Source organism: Pinus tabuliformis, chromosome 6, assembly GCF_031772625.1.
Source record: "Pinus tabuliformis cultivar Carrire ecotype Pingquan chromosome 6, CPIR1, whole genome shotgun sequence".
In the NCBI taxonomy this organism is placed as follows: Eukaryota; Viridiplantae; Streptophyta; class Pinopsida; order Pinales; family Pinaceae; genus Pinus; species Pinus tabuliformis.
The window spans coordinates 846,538,305-846,553,077 of NC_142292.1; positions in this window are offsets into that span (position 1 = coordinate 846,538,305).

The window sequence follows — 14,773 nt, forward strand, 5'->3', positions numbered from 1 at the left end:
GTGATGGCTGGATTCTCCTTCTATGTGTGCATCAACACTATGTTCTTCCCTCATGGGTTCACAAGGTGTCTTTATAGTGGTCAATACTTGTGTGAGCTAGGAGGTAATGGTCTCCTAGAAGTCATTGAATTTTTTCTCGAGGTTGTTGACCTTCTTGATAACCCTTTCCGCAACCATAACTTGAGACCTAGTATCGAGCATACACTAGTCCCGGTCAAATTTTGAGCTTACTTAAGAGTAGTATGCTTGGAAAGAGGGCAAGCTCAGGAGTCTAGTGACGTGGGTCACTTGAAGCCATGTCGGGAAAAAATTGGGACCGCATGAAAATTGGGGGCTTACAAGTGAATGGTACCACTGTGACTAGTTCATCATCCTAAATCTTATGGGCTAGGTCTCTTACAAGCATCCCGAGATGGCCATAGAATTTTTTTTTTTAAACTCCAAAAGGAGTTTTACTCCCAGCTGATCAATACTGTAGTGGCCGAATTCTAGAAAGCTTGATATTGCTAAATATCCTATGGAATCAAGCCTGGACTATAGTAACAAAAACCCCAAGTTCTTGGTACTGCAAAATGTGCTGCGAAAATCGAATTTGGACTATGGTGGAAAAAACCCTCACTGCACAAAGAGTCTGATTTGGATTGTGAAAACCCCAACTGTTGAATCTGATATGTACGATGACGACAAAACCCAACTACTGGATATGATCGGGAAAACGACAGTAGAACCCCAAAAACTAAATTTGATTTGGAAGAAAAGGTAGGGGTCGATCTTTAGATATCTGAGGGGACTATGGTTTCAAAGGAGTGTTAAGTGATACATATTGCAAGTTACATAGGGGTCCAATAATAGTACTTGTCCCAATATTTCAGGGTGCTAACTAAGGAGGATCGACCATACCCTTAATCGTACTACCCGACTACCCTATTGTACATGTGAGTAATCTCCCTGAGTGTTGTTCTCAATGTATTATAGTAGAAAGAAGACTCACGGTTTATCTAAGGTTAGGTTTCAGGTTACCCTAGGGGGCTTCTGATATACCCAAGGGTACTTGGAAGTGTAGTCCATGGGTAATTATTTCTAATGCAATACTACTCGAAGGGGCACCCATAAGGGTTATAAGGGAGTCTAACAAGCATGACCGCCTCTTGTAGTTCTTGCATACATGCCTCCAAAAATTCACAAGTTTATGCGCTCAACAACAAATCCTGTGGTTTAAAGACATTGGGACACGTCTCTATCCTAAAAAATAATTCATGTGAAAATTGGAGGTATAGCTGGCCCTGGAAAGTGCTCTGATACCACTTGTTATGCACTTGACTTGTGTGAAAATAGAATACCCTAAATATGAAACAATATAGCTTGAAACATAAAAATATCACATGAAATGAGATAAGCTACAAAGATATTTTTATTATTCAGAAGCAAAATACAATTTTCACTTGCCTCTTCGAGGGGGAAACCTCCAATAGAGCAGAGCTCAATTAAAATAAAACTCGATGATTCTTCCCTTACTATCTAAGTCTATTTATATCTTAATGACATCCAAAACCCTAACTATTAGTGGTCCCTTGCATAACACAGGTGAACCACTTTATTTATTAACTATGGCATGTTTGTAACTAAGTGTGGTCCCTTTTCTATAATGCGGGTCAACCTATTACAATTATTATTATTGCGAATAACTCCCTACGAGATTTATTTACTCAACTAACTAACTATTACTCTGACTAGTCCCCTTGGGCTTATTAAATAAATAAGGGGTTAGGGTTGGACCCTAACAATTTAGGCGAATCTTGGAAGATATAGAGACATGGCCATTAATCTTTCTAAGAGAGGACTAATGGACTGGTTTATGGGGTTATGGCCAGGCCCAAAATCTCTTAGTATTTAAGTGGAGAGAAGCTAGGCTCCTTTAATAAAGGGATATATTGATTGTGCTTTCTATGGCATGGGTTTTTTCACTTTCTTTTTTGAAAAAAGGATGATTAGGACCTCATTTTCAAGAATGGAACTTACTTCATGGGGTCCTAAGGACTTTACTTAGATTGTTGGTCTTTATATTTCAATCCAGAGAATGATGTCCTCTATGTTGTTCTAGTGTGGGTTACTTTTGCTCATCTTCATTTGCATTGTTAGGACGAGGACACTCTTCAGAACATTGGCAATGCACTAGGAAAATATATTGATAGAGTGGATCCTAAGGTTCCATGTTTTCCTATGTTAAGGATCTATGTTGAAGTTGATTTAGAAAAGGGTATTCCTAAATATATTTATCTCACTTTGGACAACTGTTCTTTTATTCAACCAATAAGTTATGACCAAATTCCTTTTAAATGCAGACAATTCCATGAATATGGGAATTTTGCTAAATATTTCCCCAAAAAGGAATGAGTACAAACTAATTAAGAAGAATGTGGGTAGTGGCAAACACAAAAAATTAGGAAATGGTATAAAAAATAATTTTGGAAATGGGAGTAGGGTCTCCCCCAATGAATCCTTACATCCCCTCCTTGTAGGAACACCAAATGAAAATATCTAGAGTTAGATATCTTGGAGATAGTAAGAAAGTCCATGAACCATTATGCGCCCTTGGAAAGCGTTCTCTAGGGAGAAATTCAAGATATGGAAGGTTGTGACCAAGGTATGAGAGGAGAAGGATTCAAGAACGATAAAAGAAATATGGAACTGCTTGTCATGGAAGGAAGCCTTGAGTAATTTACCCCTCATTAAGAAGACATAAGAGAGGAGGAAGGGTTCAAATATCTTAAAGGAGGAGAGCCACATATAAAATTGTACACTTATCCATATGATAAATATGAAACATAAGCAGAAAAAGGAGTTGAATCCACCATATCAGTGAGAAAAGTAGGACAAAAATAAAATCATGAGCTAATATCGACACATGCAAAAAGGGATAAGGAGAAAGGCATGCAAGTAGTGATAAATGTCCAAGGTTTTAAGATCCATAAGAACCAAAATAAGCCACCTGTAGCATGCCCCCATTATTTAAATAGTTCCAAAACAAATAGCATATAAATGAATATTATATCCTATAATTGTAGGGTAATGGAGAGTGACAAAAGGGGACCAGAAATTGAAAGTTTAATCCAAATATAAAATCCTCGTATCCTCCTTCTCCCGGAGATAAAGATGGGGGAGTAACAATCCCTCTCAAAAAGTAGGATAATCTAGAAAGGTAGTACTACAATAATGGTTGGATCAAGAGGAGCATCAGGAGGACTTTGTACCCTTTGGGCTTCCTATGTTTTTCAACCTCTCTTCGAGGAGAAAAATCCTCAGTGGATTCTTACTAGATTGATCCATCTTCCTCCTAGGAATATTTGTAGTATTCTTAATCTATACATGTCAAATTATTATCTTGAAAAGGTGGAGAGTTTGGAGTTGCTTTTAAGGTAGAGAGATAATATCCTCAATAATAATGGTATCTTGGGAGGGGATTTTAACAATCCATTAGTGGGAGAAAAATGGTGGCAACACTGATAGGGATCACTTCCAGTAAAATATGGATGATGTCATTTACCTACTAGATATCATTGATGTCAATCCAAGATCCTCCAAGTTTACGTAGAGAAATAAAATATTTAGTCCAAGACAAATTTCTACTAGACTGGATAGGTTTTTAGTGTATAGTTGTCTTCTGGAGCAATGCATCAATTTCTCCTCCTCCAAATTTACCTAGAGAAATAAAATACTTTGTCCAAGACAAATTGCTACTAGAATGGATAGGTTTTTAGTGTATATTTATCTTCTGGAGAAATGCATCAATTCCTCCTCCTCTCATATTTCCTAGGGAGGATCAAATAATCATCCAATAAAGTCAGTCCTAGAATGAGTAGGAAATCATAGTCCAATTCATTTTTTATTTAACCTTCAATGGTTGAATGAGGAATATTTTCGACCCTTAGTATCAAAGGCCTAGTCAAGGTGGATTACAATATCTCCTATCCACATATGAGAACAAAGGATAAAATGCCTAAAGGAAGCAATAAATGAAAGGGTTCAGGAAAAGAAAAAAGCTAGAAAAGGGAGAGTGGAACAGGCCCACTCCTAGCTGGAGGAAATCTTTCACTTAATGGAGGAAATAATAGTCACATTGGAAAAATTGGCCAAGGAAAAACAATTATTTGAGGAAATGAACAAAAATCTAAAGGAGGAACAAGAGCTCCATAAGCTTAAATTGAGGATTTTGTGGCTTAAATTTGGAGATAGAAAAAAAAAGTTCATAAGTAGGTAAAAATAAGGGAACAAAATCAGCATTTCTCTCCCACTTCAAATCAGCAACTATGTCCCACTTCAAATCCATCTATCGAGAATCAAATGCTACCTCTAAATATGCCATATAGGACTTTACTTCTCATATTCTACAGTGAATCTTGGCTGAAGACAATGTAATGCGTATGAAGCTCGTTTTGAAGGAAGAAGTTTGGAAATTCATCTGGTCTTTTGATCTGGATAAGGCACCGAGTCTAGATGGAGTCATAAGGAATTTCTTTTAAAAATGTTGGAGCACAATCAAATTTGACCTCCTCCGTGTTAGGTTCCTATACCAATAGGAGTCATGATTTTGAATGACTACGGTTAAGCCATGTAATATTGTACATACCTTTGCTTTATGCAAATGTTTTCCATATTAAGAAATTAAAAAATGTAAAGAGGGTATGTCCTAAAAGAATAATCAAAAGACAAAAAGAATAAGAAAAGGTCAAAAAATGAAAATATATGAACCCCAAAAAACAAAAGAGACCATGAAAGTGTGCAAGTCAAAATGCCACTACTATTTACTTTTATACATAATAATGATTGTGTGCAACTTGTTACTCATGCCACAATCCATGGTAATCAAATTGTTTAATCTTGATTATACCATGCTTTGAATTTTATGTTTATAGTTATAGAATAAAATCTGACCAAACAGTTTAACCTTGGCAGATTATTAGATAGGTAGAGAAAATAAAAGAAGCTCATCAGTTTAATCTGAGCCCTTGGATGATATAAGGTTAGAATTAGATAGTTTACCTTGTAAAAGAAAAGAAAAGGATTTGATAAGGGTTTTCTAGCCTAAATGCACCCAAATAGAATGAAGAAAAAATGGTAGGATGCGTAAATGGGTAAGTAGTAGAAAGGTTGTAGAAATATCAAGTGATTATACAAAAGCACTTATGTCATGTTTAGATACATCTTTTAACGTGCATAAGCAGTAAACAAAGCAAAGACAATGGTTCAAACTTCGGTTTATTTAACACCCCCTTATTCATTTCACCCCTTTACTTTACTAATTTCCCATAAATAAGTTCTAGTACTTAAATCCTACAAGTCAAAGAGGCTCAGAGCATTTCTCTGACTTTTTGAGGGACCAGACCCTCAGCTTGATGACTTATGGACAAGACGTGCTAGAATCCCCTTCATGAAAATTAATTTCCCCTCGTTTTCCCTCATTTCCCTAAGAAAATCCCTTTTCCTAAGGTTTAAACACCCTTTACCTAGGAAAAGTAATCCTCCCTCGTATAAAACCCTTTCGCACAAGAAAACCCACAAAAAGCCTTTTTCCTAAGTATAAAGCTAAGTGTGTGAATGTTTTACTTTACCCTTGTACTAAGGAAAAACCCACTCCGCCATCGCATTTTCATATTAATCACTAATTTTATTATATAAATTCCCCGAAATCCCCATTATCCCGTATTAAATTAATTCCCTTACATAATTACCCCCGACCCTTAGTTTTCATGAAACCTATATAAATCGCCCATATCCTGATGCAATCTTAATTAGTTTACCTAATCCTGGTAAACTTAAGTTAATCCCATTATTAACCTCACTCGACTCTTTAATCCCTCATTAAGCCTGGCCCGACCATTTTAACCTGCGATTTATCCCTAAACTAATCCCAAACCACCGTGATTAAACCCCTGGCCCCCCATCAACTCTCGTTCATTTTTCCCCCGCGCAGCTCTTCTGCTCAACTACTGTTTGATCATCGCCCCCCTCATCCAATGACGCACACCCATATCGGCTGCGCCCGATGGCTAAATAATAACCACCCGATAAAGTCGTTTTCCCCGACCCCCTGAATGATACATGTCGCTCTCTAAGCTACATCGAGCGAATCCTCCCAAAAATCGCCCGCGTCACAAAAGCGGTGCGATGGCCCTCCAAAACCACTTCCCCCACTTAACCGAAAAACCGTCAACTGTTCATCCAAAAGTGAACCTACCAAAACTAATCATTTTCTCCATAAAAGGCCGTGAAGCCCTCTTTCACCCTTTTTTCACGCATTCTCTTTGTAAACTCTGTAAACCATTGCAATCCCTACAAACACTGAATTTACCAACCAGACTTTCAAGTTTGCTCCAGAAGACGTTGCAGACAACCCAGCTGACCTTTCAGTCTGTACCAAGACTGTGCCACCACTGCAACTGCCGTGAACCATCATTTTTAAAGCCAATTCGCCCAATTCCAGGTATTTCACCACGAATTACCTCTTACCCCTTCAAATTTCGAAACCTTTAGCCTATGCAGTGTTTTAATTTAAAAAATTGATTAAGAATACTGCCAATTTAAGAGCTGCTTGCCTAAACCCTTTGAAAATACAAAAACCGTTGATAAAACCCCCAGAGCCTAATTCAAATCCACAAGAACTGAATTATGGTTGCCCCTATTGACATGGATGTCCGACCTGTAATGGCCCCATATTTGAACCGATACCACCTTCCCCTGGCTGATAGGGATTTCCAAATCAAAGATACAACTTCAACAGAGCTCCTGCTCAAAATTCATTGCTTAAGCAAAGACAGACACCTGAACCATACAGATGATATTGGCCTCTGGGAGTCCAATTTACCTAGATACCAGTTCCCCCAAGTTCATATCTTTCCAGAAGTTGTTCATATGTGCTATGCATGCTACGTCCCCAACCATAGAGCCATAATGTCTCATGACTAGAAGGTTTTATTCACTATCACAGCTGAGTCCATTAATGAAATGCTGCAGTTCCAACTAGGGCCAAACCTAACCCCACTCTCAATTGGAGACCTGTTGGACCAGTATCCCAAGCTAAGCCCATCAAGATTGGCCCAATTGTTCCAAACCTTCATTAGAGAGGAAAAACACATCCCTAAGGACCCCCCTCCATATGTATCAACTATTTTCTCTAAATGGGGCCAGTACATTATAACCATGATATCTTGTGTTTTGGGTTACACTATAAGTGAATACATTGATGAACTTATTCTTGCCTTCATGTCCATTTATACCCCAGGGAAACCTCCTGCAACCACATATGACCTTGCCAAATTCATAGCTAATAGAATGCATGAGTAGTTCACAAGAATGGGCCATGAGAGAGTATTCAAATACTCCACTGTATTGTACCATCTATTTTTGTATTATTAGTCGAATAAGTTTCCTTTTACTCTCCAGAAGCTTGACACCAGGGGCCAGCCCAGGTCTGTCATTTTTTGGACCCCAATTTTCCATGAGTTTAGATCACAATATACATACTCAGACTTCATAGATTCTTTTGTGTATCCAATCATGACTATGCTCACTGGACATCCTCCACCTAGGATAAGTCCATAGATAAAAAGAGTCCTCCAACTTTCCAAGCAAACCAAAGTGCGAGATTGGTACTTTTACTAAAACCACACAGAAATCAGAATATATGGTTGCCTGCTTGCACCATATAAGTTTCCAAGATACCTCCCTATGAGGTTGTTTTCCTTAGAATATTACAGACAATCATCAATGCAGATGAAGTCAACTTTGTCACTGCCAAGAAGAAGGCCTATTTCAAAATCAAATACCAGTTAGGTCCCTTGATATGAAATTCCAGAGAGGCAGGGAAAGAGGCAGACCTAATCCTGGAAAGCATGAAATTCCAAAGGAGTTTTGTATGGAGATATGACCCTTTAGAATTCCTTACCAAGAAAAGGAAAAGGGTCAAGCTAGGACCTTTTATCCACCGCCCCATACCAGAAATAGAGGCATATGAAAATCAGACAGACTGGGTGGAAAATACCTTAGTAGACAAAGATAACACAAGGGTAGATGTAGAAAATGCTCTGATTGATTTGGAAAAGCAGCTTGATGAGAGCTCTTTTTTGCAGGTACTAGAAGAGTAAGAAAGAGCCATGAGCACCCCTCCAGTCATGCAGACTCCTTAGAATGAGGAGAAAATTCAAAAAGAAATAGAGAGGGAGCTTCCACTTCAGGAATGGACACCTCTAATATGCAGCAGGAAACAAGTCACAACAAGAGGCAGAGGCTCAATCCTAATTCTGAACAGGAATATACAGAAGGATCAACACAGGTAACCAACACAAAGGTAGACAAAAGCAGGCTAACAACTCCATCTGAAGACATACAAGAGCCATCCACATCACAGACTCAGATGTTGGAAAGGCAGCTAAGTATGGAGGTGTCTTCATTTAGTTGGCCTGCTGACAAGGACGAAGACATAAAGGACAGATATAAAGAAATCAAAATGAGGAATGAGAAGCTCAAAGCTCAGACTTATGCACAATATCTGAAACTCACTCCCACAAACCAAACAAGACTGATGTTAGCTTTTGACATCAAGGAGGGAAAACTTCAAATGTCCTTTATCAAACCTACAACACAACAACCCAAGACATCTTTAGATTTCAAGAGGGTTGACTTTGAAGCATTAGCAAGGGATATTCATTCCATAGACCAGATAGAACTGCATAAACAAGCTGGAGAGATGATATACTCCACCCTTACAAGTAAAGCCATAGCTGCCCATCAGCTACAAAACTCATTAAACAACATCTCGACACAGTTTCAGTTGGAGAAGGCCTCCTCACAGGCCAAGGATACAAGGATTAAGTCATTAGAAGACTTGGTTATTGAGTTGGGACATGATCCCAAAGATATAAAGGCTACTAAGCAACTGATAAAGAAGAAGAACGATGATATTGCTACACTTAAGAAGCAATTAAAAATACCCCAGCTGCAACATCCTCAAACACTTGAAGTCATAGAGAGCCAAACCAGACATGAGGAGTTGATGGACTTGGTCCTAAAACTCAATGATCAACTAAGGGAGACAAAGAAAGAATTGGATAGCTTGATCCAATTAAAACAAACTGACATTGCCACAACTTCTACAAATGTCATCCCTACAGTATCTACAACAGTCCCTTCCACACTAGCAGCTTCACTAGCACCTACAGATCCCCCTGCCACAGCATTGCCAATCACATCAAAGTCTACATCAGCAGAAGATACATCATGAGAAAAGGTAGTAGAGTTTGTTAGGGCCATGGAAGAGATGTCAATTCAGGCTATAGATATGAACAAACTAAAGGAAAAGGTAGCAAGTTTAGAGACTGAATACAAACTTGCCCAAATTATGCAAAAGGAGGAGGCACAAAAGGCCAACAGAATGAGTGAAAGAGTCAAAGATATGGAGAAAGACTTGACATTAGAGAAACCCCTTCAAAAAGCCAAGGAATTGTTATGGGCGAATATCATTGACTCCGTCAAGGATATTTGGCCATCTATTCAAGTTATTTTTGAGCAGATAGAATTGATAAAGATAGCTACAGTAGCTATTCAGAAAGTCAAGGAGGAATTGGGTGACATGCCTGAGGATGCCAATAGACTCATCCACTTCCTTAACAACAAAAACAGATATGAGCTTCAGGAGCTAAATATAGAAGATAGGACTGAAACCATTTTGGAAATAAGGAAGGTCCTTTCCAAGAGAAACCTAATGCTGAACTTAGAAGAAAAGTGCCACAACATGCAGGTGGCCAATGATAGATTCATGGCCAAATTCTAAATTCTGAGGGAGAAAGGATTGCCCAATCCATTGGTCGTTAATGACAAAATAATGACACAACTGGACTATGATAATAGACTCAGACAGTTGGCTAATGAACAAGCTAGCACTTCATCCATAAAAGCACCGCCAATAGGAAAAGTTTTGTATAATACGTTTGAGAACTTGTTTTTTTCTCCAACATGAGATAAATTACTTGTTCATCACTAAGCCCAATTTTTCCAAGTATACCGAAGCTGATGAGATATATAGATGGATGATAAAAATTAAAGAAGATTCTAGCCTAAAAGTCCACAACAACAAGACAACATAAAGGGCTACAAATCCAACCATAAAAGCCGGCAATATTGCAATAAAAGGGACATCATGAAACAGTTCAATAGCGGTCTCTATCTTCCTGCAAGAAGATATTGTTTATTTCCTAGATTAAATCTCAAGTTTGTTTTGAGATATTTTGTAATAATTTTTGTATAAATACTTCACAATTCGAAGTATGTAGGGTGGATTCTTAGACATTTCTATAGACATTTTTGATCAAAAGATTGTAAGCTATTGTATCACTGTTTGGACCAACAAGCTGGATTAATGAATAAAGACAAGACATTTCACAGGATTCATGTGTAGAGAGAAGTGCAAACAAGTATTTTCTCTTTTGTTGTTATCTTTCTTCAAAAGTTTTTCCACAATCTTTATTGTATATGAAATCTGAATGCTATAATATGGAATGATATCTCAGAATTTGCTTCATTACACTCTGTTTTAACTATTATGCATTTTAATGTTTTCTGCTAATTATCTAAGTTAAGGAATTCTTGATTGCTCCTTAGTTTAGGTAGTCTCCCTGTAATCTATAGCAAAGGATTCTTAATTGCCCTTTGTTCATGATTATCCTCTGTTCCTCATTTTAATCTCGATCTGAGAATTCTTAAGTGCTCTCTCACCCTGGTTAAGATCATTTCACCCATCTGGCCCAAAGACCTACACTTTACTCTACTAGCTTGCCCTTTGAACACTCCCTTTAGTGAGTTAATTCCAGTTCTGCTGCCCTTCTTTGACTCCATAGCCCAATGGTCCAAATACATCATTCTATCCATCTGTTTTAAGGATTCCACCATCCAACCTTCAATACAAATCAAAACCCCCTGAACCTTCAGAACTAGCCTAAAATCCCAACAAACAAAGCTAAATCATATAGAGAGAGCCCTCTCTGAGCCATAGGTTGGCTAGAGCCTATGCTTAAAAGTTGGTTTGTGGTTACCTCGGTCCTTTCCTTCTTCTAAAAACTTCTAGGGAAAAGTTCTGAGTGATAACATAGTGGCGACTCCACTGGGGATTTCGAATCCTCAGTCTTAATAAAGCTTTAAGAAAATCCTAAATTTTTATTTTAAGCCTCTTAAAGTCATTTGTTAGAAGTTCTCTTGAAAAATCTCACAAAAACAATTAAAAAGTTTGAAATTCTGGCTTCCAGGAAGACTCATTTTACTAGGGCTAATCCAGACCCAAATCTTGCCCCAGTAGTTGATAATCCCAACCTAATTTCAAGAAAATCCAAAAAAGAAGAAAGTTCAGTTAGCCAGACACCTTTAGTTAAAGCTAATTCATGTCTTGATGAGTGGTTATTTCTAGAAGAACTTCCCTTTGATGAGTCATTTGATCTTTCGTTATTTAGAACAAAATCTGAAAGTGCACTCAGTGAAACTGTTCTAGATCTTGAATTCATTGCAGACCTTGAAGTTCAACAGGCCAACAAATCCATTGATGAGTACATTCTGAAATCTCCACAATCATCTGTTAATACTTCCACAGCCCCTGAGCTTTCTGAATAATCTTCCATTACTTTAAGTTCACCATTGTTCCCTTCAACTTCATCCGTAATACCTTCTGAAGTCCATTCTTCACCACCATTTGTACCTACTCTTCCTCACCAACCTATCATCTCCCATTCATCACCTACTAGTCTTAGTTCATCATCCACTCTTCATCCAGATCTTAACCCCTCCCAGCCTACTACCATGGAATACAGATATGCTCCTCTTGTTTTACTTGCCCAACTTGGTGCTATGCCAACAGAATACCAAAGTAAAATTGTTCAATTTGATGGCACAGGACATTACACTGCACAACAACATTTCAACAAAATAACAGATTACTTTGAGTTGCACGAAATTGACACAGATAATGTTCAAATGAGACTCTTTGCCCAGACTCTAGTTGGTGATGTTAGGAAATGGTTTAGAGCATTGCCTGTAAATAATATTGATAGTTTAGAAGCATTTCACCAGTAGTTTTTGAACAAATGGGAAAAGAAAAAGAACCCCCTACAAATCCTTTTGAGAATATGAAAATGTTAGAAGGGTACCTAATGAAACTGTTCAAGATTACTGCACCAGATTCAACAGTATATATAATGCCATCCCAGTTAATCTTAGACCCCCACCCGACTTAGCATTAATAAAGTTCCTTGGTGGTTTTGACACAGATATGGCATACCAACTTAGGGAAAGAAACCCCCCAATATTAGAAGAAATGCAAAGTGTAGCTATTAGTGTTGAAGCTAATTTGTTAGCTAAAAGGGCTAGAGTTAGAAATGAAAAAAGAGGAACTGCTAAAGATGAAGCTTCACCCTCTGACATCAAAATAGATAGTTTAGCCAAAAGTATGGAAAGACTAATGGATAGAATAGATAACATAGAAAGGAAACCCCAATGGGATAACCAACAAGCACCTCCAGTTAAAAACCCAAATTTTAGAAAAAACCAAAATCAAAACATTGGGAAAAATGGATCGGATCAGAACATTAGGCCTCCTTTTCAAGAAAATTATGCAGAAACATCCCATCCTGAAGACCCAAAACAAGACACACAAATAAAATTAATGGGAATAAATGATGAGGATACTATTTTTCTAACCCAAGATGAGCAGGAACTGCATATGTTGTAGCAATTGCAAATCCAGTTTGGAGATTCATTTGATTACAAACAGGGATATGATTCTGCCATTTTTGAAGTACATAAACAATATAATCTAAGAAGAAGAAAGAATGCTGATGTCCCTGACCAAATCAAGAAAACAATGTAGAATTAGCCTAAGAAAATAAAAGAAGCCCCTGTTTCAAAGATCCTCCAAATTCTCCCTAGGCAGAACCCAAATCCTTCTGGTCCCACCATTGTAGATATAACCTCTGATCAACCATCCACCTCAATTCCACCTAAGGAACCAGTGGACAAAACTCAAAACACCAGATCTGAGAATCCACATAAGGAGATCCCCAATAAAGGAAAGGAAGATAAGTCTACTCAGATCCCTGCTTCAAAAATCCAAAACCTTCAAACAGAAAAAGTTTCTTTACCATTCAATCTGGGAGCAGAGATAGCAAAGCTAAAGATTTCAGTTCCTTTAACAGAACTAATCAAGAATGAAACTTACAAATCACAGATAAACCAGACCTTAAACATTGTTGAAAATGAGGATTCTGTCAACTTGTTTGATGACCAACCAGAACTCATATTTGGCCCAGATGTGAATGGCAAACCAGTAGAAGGAGGAGTTCCACCTTTTTACATCAGCCTTAGTGTCCATGATAAAATTCTACATAATGCAATGTTGGATTCTGGGGCCTCTCACAACTTAATGCCCAAATCAATGATGGAGAAATTAAACCTAGACATTACAAGGCCTTATAAAGACTTATTCTCATTTGACTCCAGTCAAGTAAAGTGTCTAGGATTGATTAAAGACCTATGTGTTACTTTAGTCCAATATCCTGCCAAAAGCATCCTTATGGATATTGTAGTTGCTGACATCCCACCAAAGTATGGCATGCTGTTATCCAGATCATGGGGAGCCAAACTTCAGGGATCCTTACAACTAGATATGTCATATGCAACAATCTTTGTTTTTGAACTACCTAAGAATCTCTATCGAGAAACCTTAATGAAATACATGGTAAGTAGCCAGGATTAGCCTCAAAACTTTCCCATCTACTCCATACACTCAGACATTGATTCTTTTATCCTGTATAATGCTGATCAAACACCAGAAGAAATTTTAGATAGTATTAATATAGAACCAAAATAAATTGCAGTTTCTACACAAAATGAAACTAACCAAACTTCAGAATTTTTCAATGAACAAGATGGGAAAACTGCTGTAAGTGATGAAAAGTTTGTTGCACCAGATAGTGAAAATTATGAGCATGAGATATTATGGCATCTTGAATTTGATGGGTCAGTCAATAAGTTTGGAGCAGAAGCAGGAGTGTGGATATACAATTTGGAAAATAATCACTCATAAGGCCATGTATATAGATTGAATTTTAAATGTACCAATAATATCGCTGAGTATGACGAATTAATTTTAGGTGTTAAATTAGTTAGGAATCTAGGAGCTAAAAGAGTTTCTGTCATGGGAGACTCTAAACTAGTTATAAAATAAATTGATGTTGTATATATGACAAAGGACCCTAGATTAAGTTGTTATAGAGGAACTATTGTAGAAATACTTAATACTTTCCTAGAAACAAAGCTTGCAATAATCCCTAGAAAACACAATATGCAAGCCCATAGTTTAGCAATGTTTGCCAGCACTTGCAAATTACCCTTCCAACCTAACCATCAATACACTGCTGAAGTTAGGCATAGACCTGCAATTCCAGATAATTTGAAGAATTGGAAAGTATTTTCTAATGATAAACAGATAAATAACTTTTTAATTTCAGAAGAAGAGTTTGTAAATAACAATATAGATACTGATACATCCATAGATCCTAACTCTAAGGATGAGTTAGCAATAAATGAGATAGAAGGTGATGAACTAGATAGATTTAACCCAACTAAATTTACTAAATCAGATGTAGATAACTTAGAGCAAATTGAGATTGATGAAATAATCAGTGAAGAAACTGAAATAATTAATCTCAAGGATAACTTCTTACCAAAGGGACTAACC